The sequence below is a fragment of the Neovison vison genome, chromosome 11 (assembly GCF_020171115.1).
Source record: "Neovison vison isolate M4711 chromosome 11, ASM_NN_V1, whole genome shotgun sequence".
NCBI lineage: Eukaryota > Metazoa > Chordata > Mammalia > Carnivora > Mustelidae > Neogale > Neogale vison.
Genome location: NC_058101.1, coordinates 72,683,205 through 72,703,275, shown reverse-complemented (window position 1 = coordinate 72,703,275; position 20,071 = coordinate 72,683,205). Strand labels below are relative to the sequence as shown.

Sequence of the window (20,071 nt, the reverse complement as noted above, 5' to 3'; positions counted from 1 at the left end):
AAAGGGTTCCTTGCTCAGTGGAGAACCTGTTTCTTCCTCTCCCTCTGCCTGCTGCTCCCCTGGCTTGTGCATGTGCTCTCTCTCTCTCAAATAAATAAAATCTTTGAAAATGTTTTTTTTTCTTCTCTTAGTTGTTTTAAAAGACATACAATTGCATAAAAAATACAGAACAGTGCTGTCAGGCTACTAATACATGAAAACCTAATATGTATGACAATACTAACAGATATGATGGGAAGGAAATGGACGGAAGTTTCTACATTTTACCATAATTAGTCAATCTGAAGTAGACTGTGACAAAGAAACATATTTTAATCCCTAGAGAAACCTAAGAAAATAATCCAAAAGATCTAGTTAAAACACTAACAAAGGAATTCAAATGATACTTTGGAAAATATCTATTAACTCCAGAGGACAAGCAAAGAAATAAAAAAGAAATGAGACAGGGCACCTGGGTAGCTCAGTTGGTTGAGTGTATGCATTCTGCTTGAGTCATGATGCTGGGGCTGGGATCCAGGCATTGAGTCCCCCACCAGGCTCCCCACTCAGCAAGGAGTCTGCTTCTCCCTCTCCCTCTGCCCCTCTCTCATGCGTGCTCTCTCTCTCTCAAATAAAAAAAAAATTAGATATATCATTGCAGATATAAATCTTTCAGTGATTACATTAAATGTAAACAGATTAAACCCTCCAAACAAAAAGCAGAAATGGTCCCATTTTTTAAAAAAGCAAAGCAAATATAAGACACATTGTAGTCTCAAAAAACAAATAGACTGAAAGTAGAAACATGGGAGGTGCCTGGGTGGCTCAGTTGTTAAGCATCTGCCTTTGACTCAGGTCATGATCCCTGGGTCCTGGGATCAAGCCCCCCATAGGGCTCCCTGCTCCTCTGGAAGTTTGCTTCTCCCTCTCCCACTCCCCCTGCTTGTGTTCCCTTTCTCGCTGTGTCTGCCTCTGTCAAATAAATAAATAAAATCTTTAAAAAATAAAAAAGAAAATAGAAAGATGGAAAAATATTTGCAATACAAACAATAAGCATAAGAGAGCTGGAGTGACTATACCAACACCAGACAAAATATAACTAGAGACAAAGAGGAATCTTTCTAATGATAAAGGTCAGCTATCAGTAAAACAATTATGTATGTAAAGTGTAACTAACAATGCCCCCAAAGCATGAAGCAAAAACTGACAGAACTAAAAGGAAAAATAGACATTCCAACAGTAATAGGGATTTTAATCTGTCTCTCAATAATTAATAGTATGGCTAAACAGAAAATCATAGAAGGCCTGTAAACTATCACTCAACTTGACATGACACCTACAAAACATTCCACCCAACAACAGCATATTCTTATCTAGGACATACATATTCTTATCTAGTCCACAGGGAACATTCTTCAGAAAAGATTACATACTACACCAAAAAATTGTCTCAATAAATTTAAAATGAGAAAATCATACAAACTATGTTCTCCTACTACAGGGGAATTAAATTAAAAAATCAACAACAATGAAATGTAGGGAATCCCCAAATTATTGGGGATTATCATTATTATTATTATTATTATTATTATGCTGTACATTTCTAAATAACCCATAGTCACCCATCCAAGTACTAACCAGGCCCGACCCTGCTTAGCTAAATAACCCATAGTCAAAGAAGACATCAAAAAGGAAATTTGAAAATATTTAGAAGTGAATAAAAATTTTAAAAAGCAAAACACAGGGGCACCGGGGTGGCTTAGTTGGTTAAGCAACCAACTCTTGATTTCAGCTCATGTCATAATCTCAGGATCATGAGATTGAGCCCCTTAGGGGGCTCCATGCTCAGCATGGAGTAGGCTTGAGATTCTCGATCTCTCTCTCTCTGTCCTTCACCCCACTTGCACACACACTCTCTCTCTCTCATATAAGTAAATAAATAAAAGCTAAGACTATATATTGTATGGTTCCATTGCTATAAACTATTCAGAAAAGGCAAATCCATACAGACAAAACACAAATTAGTTGCCTGGAACTGGCTTGAAGGTGGTGGGGTAAGGGTTAACTGCAAACAGATGAGAGGTAGTTTTTGGAGGGCACAAAAATGTTCTAAAAATGACTTATAAGCTTAAACCAGTCCTGCTGTCAGTCTGTGGGAGTCAGGTATTGTGCAACTCACTGAGTCTCTGCTGTCTACCCCCATGTTGAAGAGGAGCTCTGCCTCTCCATCCCAAGCTAGAGTACCTGGAGCTGGCCTCTTGGCCTTCTGTTGGCCCAGTTGTGTAGAGTTCAACACTTTATGCAGATAAGCTCTGCCCCTGCCCAGGAGCAGGACCTGTCAGTCTGAGAAGATCCTGGGCTTTCCCCCTAGCCAGCTAGGCCACCAGCACAGAACTTCCTTTGCTGAATTAAAGTTTGTAAATGCTTTTAAAGATAAACAAACAAGGAAACAAATAAACCTGGTTTGTAATGATATCTCAATCTCACATCTTTATCCATTCATGTATTATTGATGGGACACTCAGGTTGCTTCCATATCTTGCCTATACTAAGTTATGATGCAATGAACACAGAGGCGCATTATCTTTTAAAATTAGTGTTTTCATCTTCTTCAGATAAACAGCCAGAAGTGGGTTTGCTGGATTATAGTTCTATTTTTAGTTTGCAGAAGCTCCATACTGTTTCCATAGTACCTGTCCTATTTTGCATTCCCACCAACAGTGCACAAGAGTTTCATTTCTCCATATCCTTGCCAACACTTGTAATTTCTTCTCTTTCTGATAATAGCCATTCTAAGAGGTGTGAAGTGATATCTCATTGTGGTTTTGACCAGCATTTCCTTGATTAGTAGTGATGTTGAGCATCTTTTCATGTGTCTGTTGGCATCTGTCTTTTTGGGGAAATGTCTATTGGAGTCCTCTGCCTATCTTTTAATTGGATTTTGCTTAATATATTGAGCTGTAAATTCTTTATATATTTTGGATTACTAACACCCCCCCTTATCAGTTACATCATTTACAAATATCTTCTCCCATTCAGCAGGTCCCCTTTACATTTTGCTTATGGTCTCCTTCACTAAGCAAAAAGCTTTCTAGTTTGATGTAGTTCTACTTATTTTTGTTTTGCTGTCCTTGCCTGAGAAGACAGATCCAGAAACGTATTGTTCAGACAAATGTCCAAAAGCTTACTGCCTATGTTTGCTTCTAGAACTTTGATGGTTTCTGGTTTTCATTTCAGTCTTTAATCCATTTTGAGTTTATTTTCCTATATGGTGTAAGAAAGTGGTCCAGAAGCACCTGCTGGCTCAATCGGTGGAGTATTTGGCTCTTGATCTCAGGGTCAAGAATTCAGGCCCTAGGTTGGGCATAGAGATTACTTTTAAGATAAATAAATAAATAAACCCAAGAAATTGGTCCAGTTTTATTCTTTTGCCATGTAGCTGTACAGTTTTCCCAGCACCATTTAATGAAGAGACTATCTTTTCCCTGTTGTAACTTCTTGCCTCCTCTGTCAAACATTAACTGACCCTATAAGAATGGGTTTATTTCTGGACTCTATTCTGTTCTATTGATCTGTGCCTGTTTTTGAGCAAGTACCATACTGCTTTGACAACCACTATAGCTTTGTAATATAGACTGAAATCAGGAAGCTTGATATCTTCAGCTTCCTTCTTCTTTCTCAAGATTGTTTTGGCTATACAGGGTCTTTGTATACAAATAACACTCTATACAAATTTAAGGATTATTTGTTCTAGTTCTGTGAAAAATGCCATTGGAATTTTAATAGGGATTGCAATGAATCTGTAGATTGCTTCAGACAATATGAACATTTTAACAATATTAACTTTTCTAATCCATGAGTATGGTTTATCTTTCCATTTATTTGTATCATCTTCAATTTCTTTCATCAGTGTTTTATAGTTTTCAGAGTAAGGTCTTTTAACTCCTTGGTTACATTTACTCCTCAGTATTTTATTCACTTTGATGCAATTTTGAGTGGGATTGTTCTCTTAACATCTCTTTCTGATAGTCTATTATTAGTGTACAGAAATGCAATAGATTTATGCATATTAATTTTCTGTGCTGTGTACATACCCAAGAGAAATGAAAACACAACTACAAATAGTGTACAAAAATGTTCACAGTAGCATTGTTCATAATAACTAGAAAGTGGAAACTCAAATATCCACAAATTCACAAATAATGTATATAACCATACAACAGAATATTACTTAGCAATAAAAATAATGACATAGGCTACAACAAGAATGAACTCTGAAAACATTATGCTAAGTAAAAGAAACCAGTCGTGAAAAATCACATATTCTACTTTTTTTTTAAAAGTGAGAACAAGTGCCTGCTCAAGGAAGGAGGGTGGGGAAAGAGCATCTTAAGCAGGCACCACCCCCAGCTCAATTTCAGGACCCTAAGATCATGATCTGAGCCAAAATCAAGAGGTGGATGCTCAACCGACGGAGCCATTCAGGCACCCCTGTATGATTGTCCTCATAAAAATTGTCCAGAATAGATAAATCTATAGAGACAGAAAAATCAGTGGTTGCCTAGAGCTGGGGATCTTGAGGGAAAAACGAGAGTAACCACTATAGGATTACTTTTTGGAATGATGAAAGTGTCCTAAAATTAATTACGATGATAGTTGCACAACTCTGAATATATTAAAAACCACTAAGTTGTACACTTTAAATTGATGAATTGAATGGTATATGAATTATATCTCAATAAAACTGTTACCCAAAACAAAACAAAGCAAAAAACAAAAACAAAAAAACCATGGGAGTACAAAGCCATCCATCAATAATGGTAGGCCTGCCACATCCAAAGTTACCAACCTATTATTTAGGAAGCAAAAATCTCGAAGTTATAAATATCTTCCAATCATACTCTCATAAGTTTGTAAGTGTGTGTGTGTGTGTGTGTATCAGAAACTAGAAGCAATGATTAATCAAAGTAATTAAATCACTAACCTTAAAAAACAGGTTGACATTAAATATTCAAATTTCAAATGCCCGAAGTATTTCCATTTTCTACTACATGTGTTTCCGAGGAGATAGCTCGATGATATTCATATAAACGCACTGCATAAACTGTATGGCCCTACCTATTAATGTTAATCATTCCTGAATTCTTCAAACGTAATTCAATAATTTCCAGGCTTATATAAAGTCATTTTTACTTTCCAAAAAAAAAAAAAAAACTCCAAAACGCAAATATCCAATCCTGCCTTAGTGAAGTGTACATTGTTCCGTGATTTTGGCACTATTCTGTGATTATGGCACTAAAGAAAGTGCATAATTTACCTCTTTATAGTGACTCATAGGTAAAAAGAAAATCAAATCTGATTACCAAACACAAGATTACTGTTGTATCATCACCGGATTAAAATTAAATACACAACTGAAGTAAATGTTCATGAAGGGGGGAAATTTTACAGTTTTCGAATGAAGTGCTCCCCCCTCACTCATTTAAACTAGTACCAATAACTTAAAGAAAGGCTGTTCTGCAGCGAATCTAGGTCCTAGAAAGAGAGCCCAGGATGCTGGCACATAAGAAACACCAGAAACAGGGCAATCTGGATTACTCTTGGCCTTATGGAATATTTTCTGTCTTTTATCGACAGGGAATAAAAACGCCCGACTGGAGCGGGGGGGGGGGTGGCGGGGGCGGGGGTTCGGCTACTCTACTCGCAAAGCTGCTCCGGCCGTCAGCACCAGCCCTAGCAGAGCCCTCACCGTTCCTTTCCCGCGCCCCCAAAACATCCAGTAGCACGGTCCCAAGGGGACAGCTTTTCCAAGAGAGGATCCAGAAGGCGGTCACCGGACGCGCGTTACAGAGCCCGTTTTTGTTTTGTTTAAAAAACAGATTCCTATCACAGCCAAGCCTCCCTAACCCGGGGAGAACTGGGGGAAGTGGCAGCAGGGGGCCGGCGTGGAAAGCGAGAATAAAAGAATAACCGAGTACAACCTGCCATGCAAGCGAGCCGCGGAGAGAAGGAAAGGTAAGAGGCGGCGATAAGGCCCGACGGGGAAGGAAACTGGTCTCCAGCCCTCCACGCCACCCCGCGCGGCCGGAGCCTCCCAGGTCCCGCCCCGAGCTCGCTGCCCTGCCCCGGCGCCGGCCGCAGCCTCCCGCCCTACCAGACCCTCCCAGGACGCGCTTCCTCCGGAGCCGGACCCCCGCCCTGGCCTCCCCGCGGGATAAGGCGGGTCAGTTCTGTCCGCTCCTCGGCAGAGGTGACTCGCGCGGCGATGTAAACACAGCGAGACCAGCTGCGCTCAGCCCATCCCCCCCACCCCGCCGGGGTCCGTAACCTCTTCCCTCAGCCCTGCCCCGCGCCCCGCGCTCCCCTCGGGCAGGGGAGCAGCGCGCCTTCCCCTTTCTCCAAGTCCCGCTTCCCGACCGTTGCCCGGGGGCACTCAGCCCCCTTCCCCAGCTCCTAGCCGTTGTCACCGCCACAGCCTCCGGAAAACCCTCGGCAAACCCCGGAGCAAACAACACAGGCGCGGGGCGGGGGTGCGGAGGGAGGAGGCGGCACTCGGGACAGCGAGGCTTTATCACCGCGCCCTCCGCGCTCCCTCCCACCAGCCTCGGCTGCTCGCGCTCTTACCTGCTCTCCGCGTCGCCTGGGAAGACCACGGCGTCGCTTTCCCTCCCGGCAGGGCCGCGGACTAGCACCGCCGCCGCCGTTGGCCGGGCGTCCCGAGGGAGCCGGGGCCTCCCCGGCAGCCCGAGCCGCTCCACTGGGAGAGGAGGAAACAAAACAGCGGCAAGCCGCCCCGCGCAGCGCCCCCCGCCCGCGCCGCCCCACCGATCCCCAACCGCCGAGGCGACGGCGGCGACACAGAGCCCGGCGCGGGGAGCAATGGTGGCCCCCGCCCTCGCCCCGCTCCCGGCCCCCTCCCTCCACCCCCACCTCAGCTCCTCCCCCTCGGCCTCCTGCCGCCGCCACCAGGACACTCGAGTCCGCCTCCCCCACCCCGCCCGCTCGGAGCGCTCCTCCCCTCCCCACGCGGCGAGGGGGGGCGGCACCGCCAGCCACCGCAGCGTCTGTCAAACCGGGGCCGGCTATTTATACCCCGCGGGGCCTCACCGCCGCCTGCCCCCACCGGCCCGCCAACCTGCCTCAGTGGCTCTCTCGACTCTCGCCCGCCCCTTATCCCCCAACTTCTCCCAAACCCGCCTTCTCAGGTAAAGACTCTGGCCACTTGTCCCGCTCCCTGCTCGGGGCTCCCCCATCCCACTCTCGGCTCCAACCCCAGACTGGTGCAGGGGCCCCAAGGCGCGGGCAGGCGCGTGGGGGCAGCGGGGCCGCGCGTGCACCTGCAGCGCCCGCCCGCCCCCTTCTCCCAGCTGGCCCGGACCGCACGCACACACCCTCGCCACTCTGCGAAGCCTCCCGCGGGCCCCGGCTGTCACTCCATCCCCAGCTCGACTGCCTCCCTTCTCCAGGGACAGCTCCGCGCTCGGGCAGTCTGACAGATAGTGGGGGCCGAGGGTTGGATAAACTCCTAGTCCCGGTCCCTCCAGTCTCCACTCCACAGCCGTGAAAGGTGGGGGCGCGGGCGGGCCGGAGCGCGCCGCCGGCCCCGCCCCGGCCCCTCCCCGGTCGGTGACGCTCGTGGCGCACCGCCCCTCCAGCCTCGCGCCCTCGGCGCCGCCCGCTCCTCCTCCCGGCTCGCAGACGCCCGGCCTTGTACACCCGCGACCCCGCCCCATTCCCAGAAATTACCACCCGCCCAACGGCCGGGCCGCGCGGCGGTTGGTGCCCGCGTTTGCTGACGGTCGGGTGGCGGGGCTCAGCGCGCAGCTGCGGAGCGCGGCGGGCGGCCCCTTGGCGCTGCCCCCCGAACTGCGGGCGCTCGCACCGAGCCATTGTCGCTCTTCGCTCGGTTAGCGACGGATAAGTAACTCAAGTCCGAGTATTGTTGTTGCGAGAATGCGGGAGTGTACTGGTGCGGGAGTCTTTCGGTCCAAGTGCCTAACGAATTCGAAAATGAAAACCCAGCAGTAGCTGCACGCTTCTGGCTTCCCCACTTTCACACAAAGGGGAACCTTTGAGCAGGGCACTCACGCGCCTTCCAATGCACAAAAGCCAATGACACGGTGCCCTCGACTGTCCGGCGTTTGGAGCGCCTCGCGAATGATCTTTCCTACGCACAGTTATGCATACAAACGCGAAGTTGTGCCTCGACCTAGTCCCCCACCACCACACTTCGCCGCCGCCGCTTTTCTTGTATTTGTTTCTTTAACAAAGGGCGATGACTGTCCCGGTGCACGGAGGGACTAATGCTAGTCCCTCTCGGGCTCCTGCAGCCCCACTCTGATCGACCTGACGCGGTATCCACCAGGTTCATCGCTGGGCTCCAGCCTTAGTCTTTTTGCAGCTCCATAATCAGTCATGAGAGAAGGAAAAAACCGTGAAGAATTTAAGTGGTAGCTGTTCTTTAAAGTAACGTGGGAACTATGGAAATAACCTTAGAGTAGGGCTTAAATGTCAGAGGGCTGTCAGCCCCACTGATATGTTCCTGAAGAACGGAACAATTTAATGATCTCTTTCTTTCTTTTTGAAAACTGTTAATGTCTTTTTATTTACCGGAGGAGGGGATACGGGGGTGGAAATGGTACTCTTTCTTTTCCTATCTGGAAAAGCAACTCTGGTGACTCCTTAAGAGATTTTTTACTTTTAAACCTAGGGGAAACCTGGATGGCAAATAGGGTTAATCAAAGAGATCCTCTTAACTCTGATGAAGTTTTATGGATCCCTTAGTTCTAAAACATAGCGACTCTTGGCATTCTTTTGAACTAAAGAATTCAAATCTTTAATACACAAACCGGATACTACAAACATAGCAACAGTTCTAGGGCAGTATTTCTAATCTCACATTTCCTGTAAAATAGAGGAATCATTGTCCGCTCAATAGATGTAATGAATTAATAATACTACTGAATCTTGGTGACAATAACATGTCATATTAAGGAGCATGCAAGGACAAAGCCTGATTCCTGTAGTTAGGAACAGATCTCACCGCCTGGGTCAAATTATTCCTGTTTTCAGCTACCATGAGAAGAACTGTGTCTCTCCTGCTGCCAGCTGGAAGTAAACTGGAAAGTCCCAGGTGGTTAACAATGGTAAATAACGCTGTTCTCAATTCTTCAGTGCCCCTTCCATGCATGTTCTTTGAAATGTGGCTTTGCAGTTCTTCTAATTAGAGGCAGAAAGTTTCTCCACCCTACTGATGTTGGACTTAGGTTATTCCACTTGGTTTTGGCCAAGAGTATGGGCAGAAGTAACAGTGTAACAGTTCTGAGCCTGTCCTTAGGTGATTTTTCATGTTTCTGCTTGCCTTTCTCCCACACCTGCCTTTCACAATGTGAAGAACATGCCTGGGTAGTCTGCTGGTAAAACAAGAATGAGAGACATGAAGCTGGTCTAGAACCATCCCCATCTTGGAGTCTGTGACCTGCAGAAAAAAAGGAATTGTTGTTTTAAGTGTTTGGGAGTGGTTTGCTACCCAAAACTAGTGTTCCAATAGCTGACTGGTAGAATAGGAGATGGAACGATCTGTTCCCTTGGCATTGGCCTTAAAGGTGGCAGCCTGATGTCTCTGGGGCAGCTCTTCCATAGTGGGTCTTGGAAGGGCACATCCTTTGTGGAAGCCAAGTTAAAAACCCAGAAAGTGTGTAGCATGGCATTCTAAAGACCTCAGATTCAGTAGGAAAGGGATGATGTGGTCAGTGGTCCTAGCTAATGAACATAAACTTCAGGATCTCCAGGTTGTAACTAAACTGCTCTTGCTTCTGGGGTGCCTGGGTGGCTCAGTCAATTAAGTGACAAACTCTTGATTTCTGTTCAGATCATGAGCTCAGGGTCATGAGATACAGCGAAGGGCTCCGTGCTCTTTAGGGAGTGCCTATCCCTCTGCTCCTACCCATCCTCATACTCTCTCTCTCTCTCTCTCTCTCTCTCAAATGAATAAATCTTCAGGTACCTGGTTGAGGTGTCTACCTTCAGCTCAGGTCATGATCCCAGGGTCCTGGGATCAACCCCCACATTGAGTTCCCTTCTCAGTGGGAAGTCTGCTCCTCCCTCTGCCCCTTACCCCCATGCTCTCTCTCTCTCTCTCTCACTTTCTCAAATAATAAAATCTTTAAAATAAATAAATAAAATAAAATAAATGTTTTTTTAAGTTGCTCTTCTTTTTTTTGTATTGTACAATTTATTTTGTAATTATACAAGTACTTACTAATGCAGTCTCATCATCAATTTTCAAATAATACAAAATGGACTTTTTTTTTAAGATTTTATTTATTTACTTGTCAGAGAGAGAGAGAGAGCACAGGCAGACAGAATGGCAGGCAGAGGCAGAGGGAGAAGCAGGCTCCCTGCCGAGTAAGGAGCCCCATGTAGGACTCGATTCCAGGACGCTGGGATCATGACCTGAACCAAAGGCAGCTTCTCAACCAACTGAGCCACCGAGGCGTCCCCAGAATGGACTTTTTAAAAAGCCAAGTCTCGGGCTTTCCTTCTCTACTTCTCTTTCCACTCCTCACCCTGCATACATAACCAGTCTTTCCACATCTCTACCTTTCCACAAGTAAGCATGAATAATAAATTAACATTTCAGTTTCCTGAAGTTTTTCTGTGCATTTATATACATAACACATGTAATTATGTAGACTAACTATAAATGAAATGGTATAATATGTGTATTAGATAGACTGCTTCTGCACTCCTTTTCTTGGTTTATTTACACTTTGTTCTCTCTTACTACCTAAGAAAGTCTTCTTTAAAATTTCACCGTCTTTAGTATAATGGATTAGCCAAGAGAAGATGTTTTCCAACTTTTATATCAGAATGTTAAATGGGAAAATGAACTTTTAGGGCCAGTTTAGGAATGGGAGTGATAATCAACATGAGGAACACAGAAGACTAAATTCTACTACTGGAAGCTGGCTACCACAAGGGCATTCCGCACTTAGGGAACTCTGAATTACTGACAGTCCTTAAACCTGTTGGGAGTCCCTCATTGCATACAGGCAAATCCCTATGTTACCAACAACTGTGTAGACTCTACAAGAACAGCCAGAAAAATCTCTTCTTTTTGCTTCTCTTTAAGGAGTAAGTGGTTATGGGGTACCTGGGTAGCTCAGTCAGTTAAGTGTCTGCCTTTGGCGGGTCAAGATCTTCAGATTGGATTAAGTCCCACATCAGTCTCTCTGCTCACCCGGGAGTTGGCTTCTCCCTGTCTCTTCTCCCTCCCTCTGCCTCCTGCTCCCTGCTCAGCCAGGAGTTGGCTTCTCCCTCTTCACACTTTCTCTCTCAAATAAATAAAGTATTTTAAAAAAAGAAGAGAGTAAATGATACTGAGTGCTATTGTCCAGTTATATCCTGGTATTAACCTACCTTACTTAAAAGCCACTATATCCATCCCTTCCACCGCCCCTTTCTGGGCTTCTATAAAGGTGATTATTCATAACTCTCCCATACTCTGCTTCTGCAAAGGAACCCAGGCTCCAGACTCACACCTATTTTAGGTACCACTTTGCCTTATATGCATCAGAATCTCTAAAACATTTTATCTTATTTTATTTTAAAGATTTTATTTATTTATTTGACAGAGATAGAAATCACAAGTAGGCAGAGAGGCAGGCAGAGACAGAGGGAGAAGGAGGTTCCCCACTGAGCAGAGAGCCCAGTGGACCCTGAGATCATGACCTAAGCTGAAGGCAGAGGCTTAACCCACTGAGCCACCCAGGTGCCCCTCTAAAACATTTTATATGAAAAAAGTTATAAGAGGCTTTCCCCAGAAAATGTTCAAAACCTCTGGGGGGGGGGTGTTAATTTGAAACAATCCCTAAGAATGAAATTTGTACCATTAAAAGCAATCAGATAAAATAAGCAGAAAGTACAAAGTTTGAATGTAGAGCAGAAGTTAAGTCCTCATAGAAGGGAAGTTAAATCCTCATGAGTCACACATGTAATTTTACCTTGTACTGTTTTCTAGTAAAACAAGTACTTGAAATCATTTCATATTTTGAGTTCTTGATATATTTTTAAAGCAGCTTTCTCTTTAAGAGAGTGCTTTACATTAGTTCTCTCAACAAATAAATTACTTTTAGCAAACATTTTATTGCTTTGTTAAAATATGTGAAGTGTTGGGGCGCCTGAGTGGCTCAGTGGGTTAAAGCCTCTGCCTTTGGCTCAGGTCATGATCCCAGGGTCCTGGGATGAGCCCCACATCGTGCTCTCTGCTCAGCAGGGAGCCTGCTTCCTCCTCTCTCTGCCTGCCTCTCTGTCTACTTGTGAACTCTGAGTGTCAAATAAATAAAAAAAATCTTTTAAAAAAATTTTTGAAGTGTTAAGATGGATTGTATTTTATTCTAGTTAGAATTTCTAATATTTTTCAATAATAAAACCAATTTTTGTAAGCACATTTGCCTCCTTGTCTTTATTATAAAAATCAAAAATCCAAATGAAATGTACATGAAGACAATTTTATTGGTGATTTAAGATCATATTAATCTTTAGAGTTTCTGAATAAAATAGGTTTCCTATTAAAAGCCAAGATAAATGCCATAGTAGTTAGTTAAAATGCAAAGATAAATATATTCCATGGGGAAAGTTCTGAAATAAATTTCCATATTTGTGAGCTGACTAATTTTCAAGGGCATTTAACTCTGTTTCTTCCATGCTACTAAGTTAAATTGAATTAATAAAAAAAACTTTCTTTCCATTTATTTCCTGGATCACTCTAAAGATTAGAAATGCAAACCAAAAACTTTGTTTTTTCCACTATTTGTTTTCTTTCTTCTCTGCAGTTTTTCCTATTGACCAACTAATTAGAGTGGGGGGCATTATTTTAGTAATAGTAAATAATAATGAATTAATAACAATAATATTCACCACTATTAGTATACTACTAGGTACTTTTTCTTAATCTTGGGAGTTTTTACGAGTATCTCCATCTTACAGTTCACATCCAAGGTAAGAAAGGTTAAGCTACTCATTCAAAGTTACACAGTTAACAATAGAGTTTGATATTCAATCCTTCTCCAAAGCCCATGCTTTTAACCACAAGCACTTCTTAAAGTACAGGTGTGTTTTAACTGTTCATGATCAAACATCAAGGACAAAAATTAATGCCCTCTCCTTCAGCTTTGACACTGGCCTCATGTCCTATTCTCCCAAATTTGCTGGGCTTGGATGCCACCTTGCAAGTCTACTCACCTCTGCTTGGGTCTTGCTCTGCCTAACATAGCAGATGGTTGAGTGTTTCTGGCCATCTTCCTCATCTCCCTCTCTCCAGACACTCCTTCCTCCACTGATTGCCAACATATTCCCTCTCTTCCTGTTCCTATTTCCTGTTCTTCCTGTCTGCGTCACTGTGTCTGACTAGACCTCCCACATGACGACCCCGACCACTAAGCAAAAAGAGAGAGAGAGATTAGGGTCCGGATAAGAAGCCAATCGATATGGAGGATGAAAGGGTCACTATAATTAAGAAGAACAGTAATTAAAATGTGAATACCAGGCAGGAAAAAAAATGGAATAAATGGGAAGATGGGCTGAGTGTTTTAACATACTATGAATCTAGGGGCATCTGGATGGCTCAGTTGGTTAGGTGTCCAGCTCTTGGTTTCCACTCAGGTCATGATCTCAGGGTCCTAACATCCAGCCCTGCCATGGGCTCTGTCCTCAGCAGGATTCTGCTTGAGAATCTTTCCCTCTCCCTGTGCACTTCCCCTGTTCTTGCGTGCCCGCCATCTCTCTCCCTCTCTCTCTCAAAAATAAATAAATAAATAACAAATAAATAAATCTATCTTTAAAATACCATGAATCTATATAAGTGAATGGAAACTCCTATAATGTGAAGAAGAGAGGGAAATAGTAATAGTTCTACAGTTAAAGTTAATATTCAAGAGGTATAGTAATTGATAATAACTGTAATTATATGTGATCAGAGTCCTAAATACTCAAAAAATACTTTTGAAATTTAGCATCATCTTAGTAGTGTTGATTGAATGTGTACTTACTTTTCACCTTTTATTTTAATAAAGAGTAAAGCAACTTTCTCAAGACCACCAGCAAGTGAGCAGGGGAGCCAGGCAGGAAACCCCAAGCAGGCTGGCTCCAGACTCTACATTCCTTCCTTCCGTTCCTGCTGTTCTGCTCTGCTTCCTCCTCCTCTGTGTTGTCCTCTCCAGAATTGAAGGAGAGACCAGGCCAGCTTCTCCCTATCCTGTGCTCTCTTATGAATAAACCAATACCTCTGATCTGTGATTTGAAGTGAAAGGGCCTTATTCACAATTCAACCAACCTAAAAGTAGAGAATTTCTACTCTCTACTAGAAGAGAATTTTCAGAGCCCAGCTACTAAGTCTGCATTTTTATTTGGTTACCTGGATGAAGAAAGAAAACTAATTTTTTAAAAAGATATTTATTTGTCTGACAGAGAGACAGAACACATGAGCACGGGCAGCAGCAGCAGAGGGAAAGGGAGAAACAATCTCCGTGGAGCAGGAAGCCCACAAACGTGGGGCTCAATCCCAGGACCCTGAGATTTTGACCCCAGCTGAAGGCAGACTCTTAAACAACTGAGCCACTGAGGTGCCCCAAGAAGTAAGCTTTGACAGATGGAAAGGGCAAGGTTGGAGTCCCCAACCTCCAGTTTTTAGTCTTCTAGATTTGTCAGAATATTATGTATTTACTCTGACCCAATTGTTCTACCGTTAAGAACACTGAGGCCTAAAAATAAGTGACTTGCTTTTGTTAATGCAGGACAGAGTTGGAATTTGAATCCCGCTTTTCTTATTTTCACAAGCTCCCTTTTGAGGTCACTGAGGTGAAAGTTGGGAAAGAGGAAGGTCTTTGGAAATGCTGACACCCTTGAGCCTAACCAGGGAAGTTTAGCAATAACAGTCTCCCTCTCACTGAGTATGTGGGGCAGGGCAGGAAAGGGAGGGACAAAGTAAGATGGGGGGTGGGGCAAGAAGCCTAGGGTAGAAGGAGGGAGACAAGCTTGGATCTGGTCAGGCAGAGAGAGAGAGGTGGGAAATTAAGGAGCCAAGCCAAATCTCAGGAAAGAGCTAAAATCGGTTAGGCAAACTGTGAACTCAAATGTAGGCAGTTATCTACTTTACGATTGTGTCTAAAGCTAGCCAAATCCATATGTTCAAAATTATTTTGCTTTTCAGTTTTTCCTCAGGATGTCCTGTATATTTTTATAAGGTGGTTTACATGTCTTATAAGCCGATTTTGGTGTTTTTCCAACACTTCTATGATGGAAAACTTAATCATTTTTATATTGTTCTAGGGAAATTTCAGTCTTTAATATTTTTTATTTACCATTAATCCAAAGAGCCCCTTAATCACTAACATGGTATTTGCTGAATTAGGCAGGAACTAGATACATTGAACTTCCAAATGACAAGGCTGAGTAGAGCAAGGGGCAAATTTGTATTGAAGTAAGATGCATATCTGGTTATCCGACCAAATGAGTAGCACTGACTCTTTTTGATTGTAAAATTTTAAAAATGGCAACAGCAGGTGCTTCTGTAAGTAGTCTAGATAACTTGAAAGCAGATTAATGAGTAGTTCCCAGGACCATGGTGCGCGTGATTGACTTTGTGAAACCCTCACCCCACAAAAATAAATAACTGGGATCGTGTTTTCCAGTAGCAGATTTTTGGAGTGAGATAAATGAATGAGGTAAAGGAATGAAAAAGTAAGATAAAAGTGTCTTTTGTGTACTCCAGGTATACTCATTGTTTCTATTCTTAGAGCAAAACATTTCAAAGAGATCTTTGAAATGCAAGTAGAGCATTTAAGTTTGCCCTCATGTTGGGTGTAGAGATTACATAAAAATAAAATCTTATTTAAAAAAAAAAGAAAATACAAAAAAAAAGAGAAAGCAAAATATGGTAAATTCAGGGCCTAAGGTCATTCAGTATGCTTGGTAACAAACACTTCACATTTGGGGTACCTGGCTTGCTCAGTCAATAGAGCATTTGATTCTTGATCTTGGGGTTGTAAGTACAAGCCCCATGTTGAGTGTAGAGATTACTTAAATAAATAATCTTTTGAAAAAAAAAAAGGACTTCATGTTTTTTAAATGTTAGAAATTATGAAATTCACATCAATTTGAAATGAATAGTATGACAGTAGTATAAGAAAAATCTTAATGAGCCAAGAAGAGATGAAATTTTTTTTTAAATATTAAAAATGAGCACCTGGATGGCTCAGTGGGTTAAGCCTCTGCCTTCAGCTCAGGTCATGATCTCAGGGTCCTGGGATTGAGCCCTTCATGGGATTCTCTGCTCAGCAGGGAGCCTGCTTCCTCTTTTCTCTCTGCCTGCCTCCCTGCCTACTTGTGATCTCCCTCTGTCAAATAAATAGATAAATAAAATCTTTAAAAAAAAAAACAAAAATATCCTAACGGTCAAGCTTTGAAATGTTATAAAGAAATATGGCCTCGCTTAATCAAATATAATTAGAAGCCTCCAAGAATTAGCCTAAGAAAGTGAATTTCCATGTTGGGAAGGGCAACAGATTTACCCACTACCACTCTGAGAATTTAGTCTTCCATGTGACACTCACTCTGATGATCACTTCCAGTCCTATACTGAGCCATTAAGTATGTGCCTCCCAATTAACATTTTCTTGTACTCCCTACTCTTGTCTCATTAGTTGTGAAGCTCTTTAGCTTTTCTATCGGTTCTCCTAAATTTCACTCTTACAGATTTTTCATTCTGGCAGGTTTTTAAAAGCTGATCAATATCTCAAATATTATAAAATCCAGAAAAATAAAATATACGATACTATTTTTATTAATCAGCTGCCTGACATGCCTCTAAAGTAATTTTATTACATTCACTGGCTACATAGGCTTTCATTGCTTCTCCATGTGATGAGTTTGCAAATATTATTTTCTATAGAAAGAATATAAAGATAACTAAATTTTTGTCTGGCTTAGAATATTAAAATTTGTCTTTTTAAAAAAATTTTTTGGGGCACGTGCACCCGAATGTTTATAGCAGCAATGTCCACAATAGCCAAACTATGGAAAGAACCTAGATGTCCATCAACAGATGAATGGATAAAGAAGATGTGGTATATATACACAATGGAATACTATGCAGCCATCAAAAGAAATGAAATCTTGCCATTTGCGACAACGTGGATGGAACTAGAGCGTATCATGCTCAGCGAAATAAGTCAAGCAGAGAAAGACAACTATCATATGATCTCCCTGATATGAGGAAGTGGTGATGCAACATGGGGGGTTTAGGGGGTAGGAGAAGAATAAATGAAACAAGATGGGATTGGGAGGGAGACAAACAATAAGTGACTCTTAATCTCACAAAACAAACCGAGGGTTGTTGGGGGGAGGGGGGTTGGGAGAAGGGGGGTGGGGTTATGGACATTGGGGAGGGTATGTGCTTTGGTGAGTGCTGTGAAGTGTGTAAACCTGGCGATTCACAGACCTGTACCCCTGGGAATAAAAATATATGTTTAAAAAAATTTAAAATTTAAAATTTAAAAAAAAATTTTTTTTGAAGATTTTATTTATTTGAGGGGTGCCAGGATGGCTCAGTTGGTTAGGTATCTGCCTTCAGCTCAGGTCATGATCCCAGGGTCCTGGGATCAAGCCCCACATCAGGCTACTTGTTCAGTTGGGAAGGCTGCTTTTCCCTCTCCCGCTCCCCCTGCTTGTGTTCCCTCTCTCACTCTCTCTCTCTCTCTCTCTCTGTCAAATAAATATATAAATAAATAAATAAAATCTTTTTTAAAAGAAGAATTTATTTATTTGAGAGAGAGCAGAGTGGGAGAGCGAGTGAGAGCTGGTGAGCAACAGCAGGGGGTGGGGCAGAGGAAGAGGCAGACTCCCTGCTGAGTGGGGACCCCCCCCCAACCTGGGGCTCTATCCCAGGACCTGAGCTGAGGGCAGCCCCTTAATCCACTGAGCTACCCAGGCACCCCAGCAGGTGTGTTTAAATGCTGTAACTAAAGATTAGAAATAGTTCATCTAAACTATGAACCTCAAAAAAACAAACAAAAAAACATGTAACTGTTGTAAAATACTGAACTAGTCTACAAGTTCAGGCAGCTGTCGCCAGTTTCAACCCTCTCCCAACAGGAAAAATAGCCAGTTGTGGCCGGTACAGACTCCAGAAATAAGTGAATGGAGAGAAGTGATCTGAACCAACTGTGGTTAGAACGTCTCACTTTTATAAAACCACTGTGAGTATATTGGTGGGGTCCATCCTGGGTTCTCCACAGCAGTCAGTTTAAGTAAGAAGCCCTAAACCTAAAGCTTATTAACCTGAGGCCCACCTGCCCACCTGCCCCAAGTTTTTCTGAATCATCTCAGTTCCCTTATATAATACTCCCCTTTTTGGCTTAAGCTACATTAAGTTGGCACCCATTTTTTGCAAATCAAAATGTCTCATACAAGGCTCTGTTATACGATTATGCTATCCCCAGATTACTACATTAGACCTGAAACTAGCATGCTTGGGACTCAAACTCATGACCCCAAACTCAAGAGTCCCATTTTCCACCAACTAAGCCAGCCAGGTGCCCCTCTAATTAGTATACTTGATGCTGTTTCCAATTCCAATTGGTTTCATACATCCCTGCCAGATTAATCTTCTTAAAGCATAGCTCTGACGATGTCATCACTACTCAAAATCTCTGAATACAGACTCCCCAACTTGGCATTGGAAGTGATGGGGTTCAGGACATACTGCCCCAAAATTTGGCATGTTGGCATATTAAATATTTTTTTGGCATGTTAAATATTTTAAGCTGAAGCAGTTTGATAAAATGGCAGAAGCAGGAAGGTCACTCTGACCTCCTATCCCCATCCCATAAAACCCTCTGTGAGAAGCGCCCTCTCTATACACAGAGGAAAGAAACATCCTTATCTCTGAAGACAAAGGAACACCCAGAAAAATCCTGACAAACAGGCCTTGCTAAATTTCCCCAGTTTATTACAAGTATCTCATACTCCTTAACCTATCATATATTTCTATTACTGTCCTCTCTTCATCACAGCTAGCATGAAAGAACATAGGTCTGTTTCTCTGGATCTTCATTTCTGTGTGAAGATTCCCAGGTCATGTAAAACTTATATTAAACATGTTAATATATATTATACAAATAATATATATTATATAATATTAAATGTGTTATAACATATAATATATTTTATTATATTAATATTATGTAATATGATTAATATAGATAAATATATTCATTTATATTTCTATTTATAATATATAAATATAAATTAATATGATAAAATATAGTTAATATATTTATATTATATTATTATATGATATGTATTTTTGAATAATATAATAATCCTGTTAATCAGTCTTTGTCCATTTACTTTTCAGACCAGCAGCCAGGAACCCTAGGAGGATAAAGGAAAATCTTTTCCTTCCCTACAAAGGCCTCTGTAAAATGGTCCACTGCCCATCTTACCAAGTTTACTTTCCAACATTTTCCTTGATGGAGTCTTGGCAACAGCCACAGCAGCTCTCACTCTTCATGCCCTGAGCTCTTCCACCCACGTGCCTTTGCCCAGGATCCCCCTCCCACATACAACTCCCTCTCTTACTCTGGGTGTCCTTCAGAGTCTATCTCAAATATCCTCTCCTTCATAAACTTTTCCCTAATTTCCCAACAAACTTCTCATCCCCCACCCTAAATGCGATTTCTCCCTTCCCTTGACTCATGGGATCTTTCGTTTCCTACTTTGCCAATGACACTCTATTTTTGCCTTAGTTTATAATCATTGTATACAGGAGCTCCAAAGTCAGCGAGCAAGGGGGAAAAAAGGGTTATAGTCCAGAAAATTCCTGGAAATTCCTCACAAGGTGCCAATTAGAGAGCAACCTACTGTTCTCTCTGGGTCAGCTGCACTCTCCTTCAGCATGGAAAGACATCACTGTTGCACCCCAGAGGAAAGGAATTGACCTTCATGGAGAGACCCTCCTATAGAAGTATTACCAAATCTTCAAAGCTAAAATCCCCCTCAATTTGGCGATATACCTGTCCTCCGAGCGTCA

General features: G+C 42.7%; 1 protein-coding gene and 1 long non-coding RNA gene across 5 annotated transcripts in view; one reads left to right on the top strand and one right to left on the bottom strand.

Moving 5' to 3' along the window:
• The window catches only part of ELF2 (E74 like ETS transcription factor 2), a 101,645-nt gene extending 94,906 nt beyond the window's left edge, over nt 1-6,739 (bottom strand). For 2 of the 4 annotated variants that reach the window (XM_044268063.1, XM_044268064.1), the window contains exon 1: nt 6,604-6,739. The gene's annotated coding sequence lies outside the window, so the exon portion shown is untranslated. The remainder of the gene's footprint in view (nt 1-6,603) is intronic. The other 2 variants (XM_044268065.1, XM_044268066.1) reach the window with 1 other exon arrangement.
• On the top strand, nt 5,942-19,685 carry LOC122919186. Its single transcript, XR_006386759.1, has 3 exons — nt 5,942-5,994; nt 18,133-18,236; nt 19,397-19,685. It is a non-coding gene; the product is annotated as an uncharacterized LOC122919186 (long non-coding RNA).
• Nucleotides 19,686-20,071: the final 386 nt, after the last annotated feature.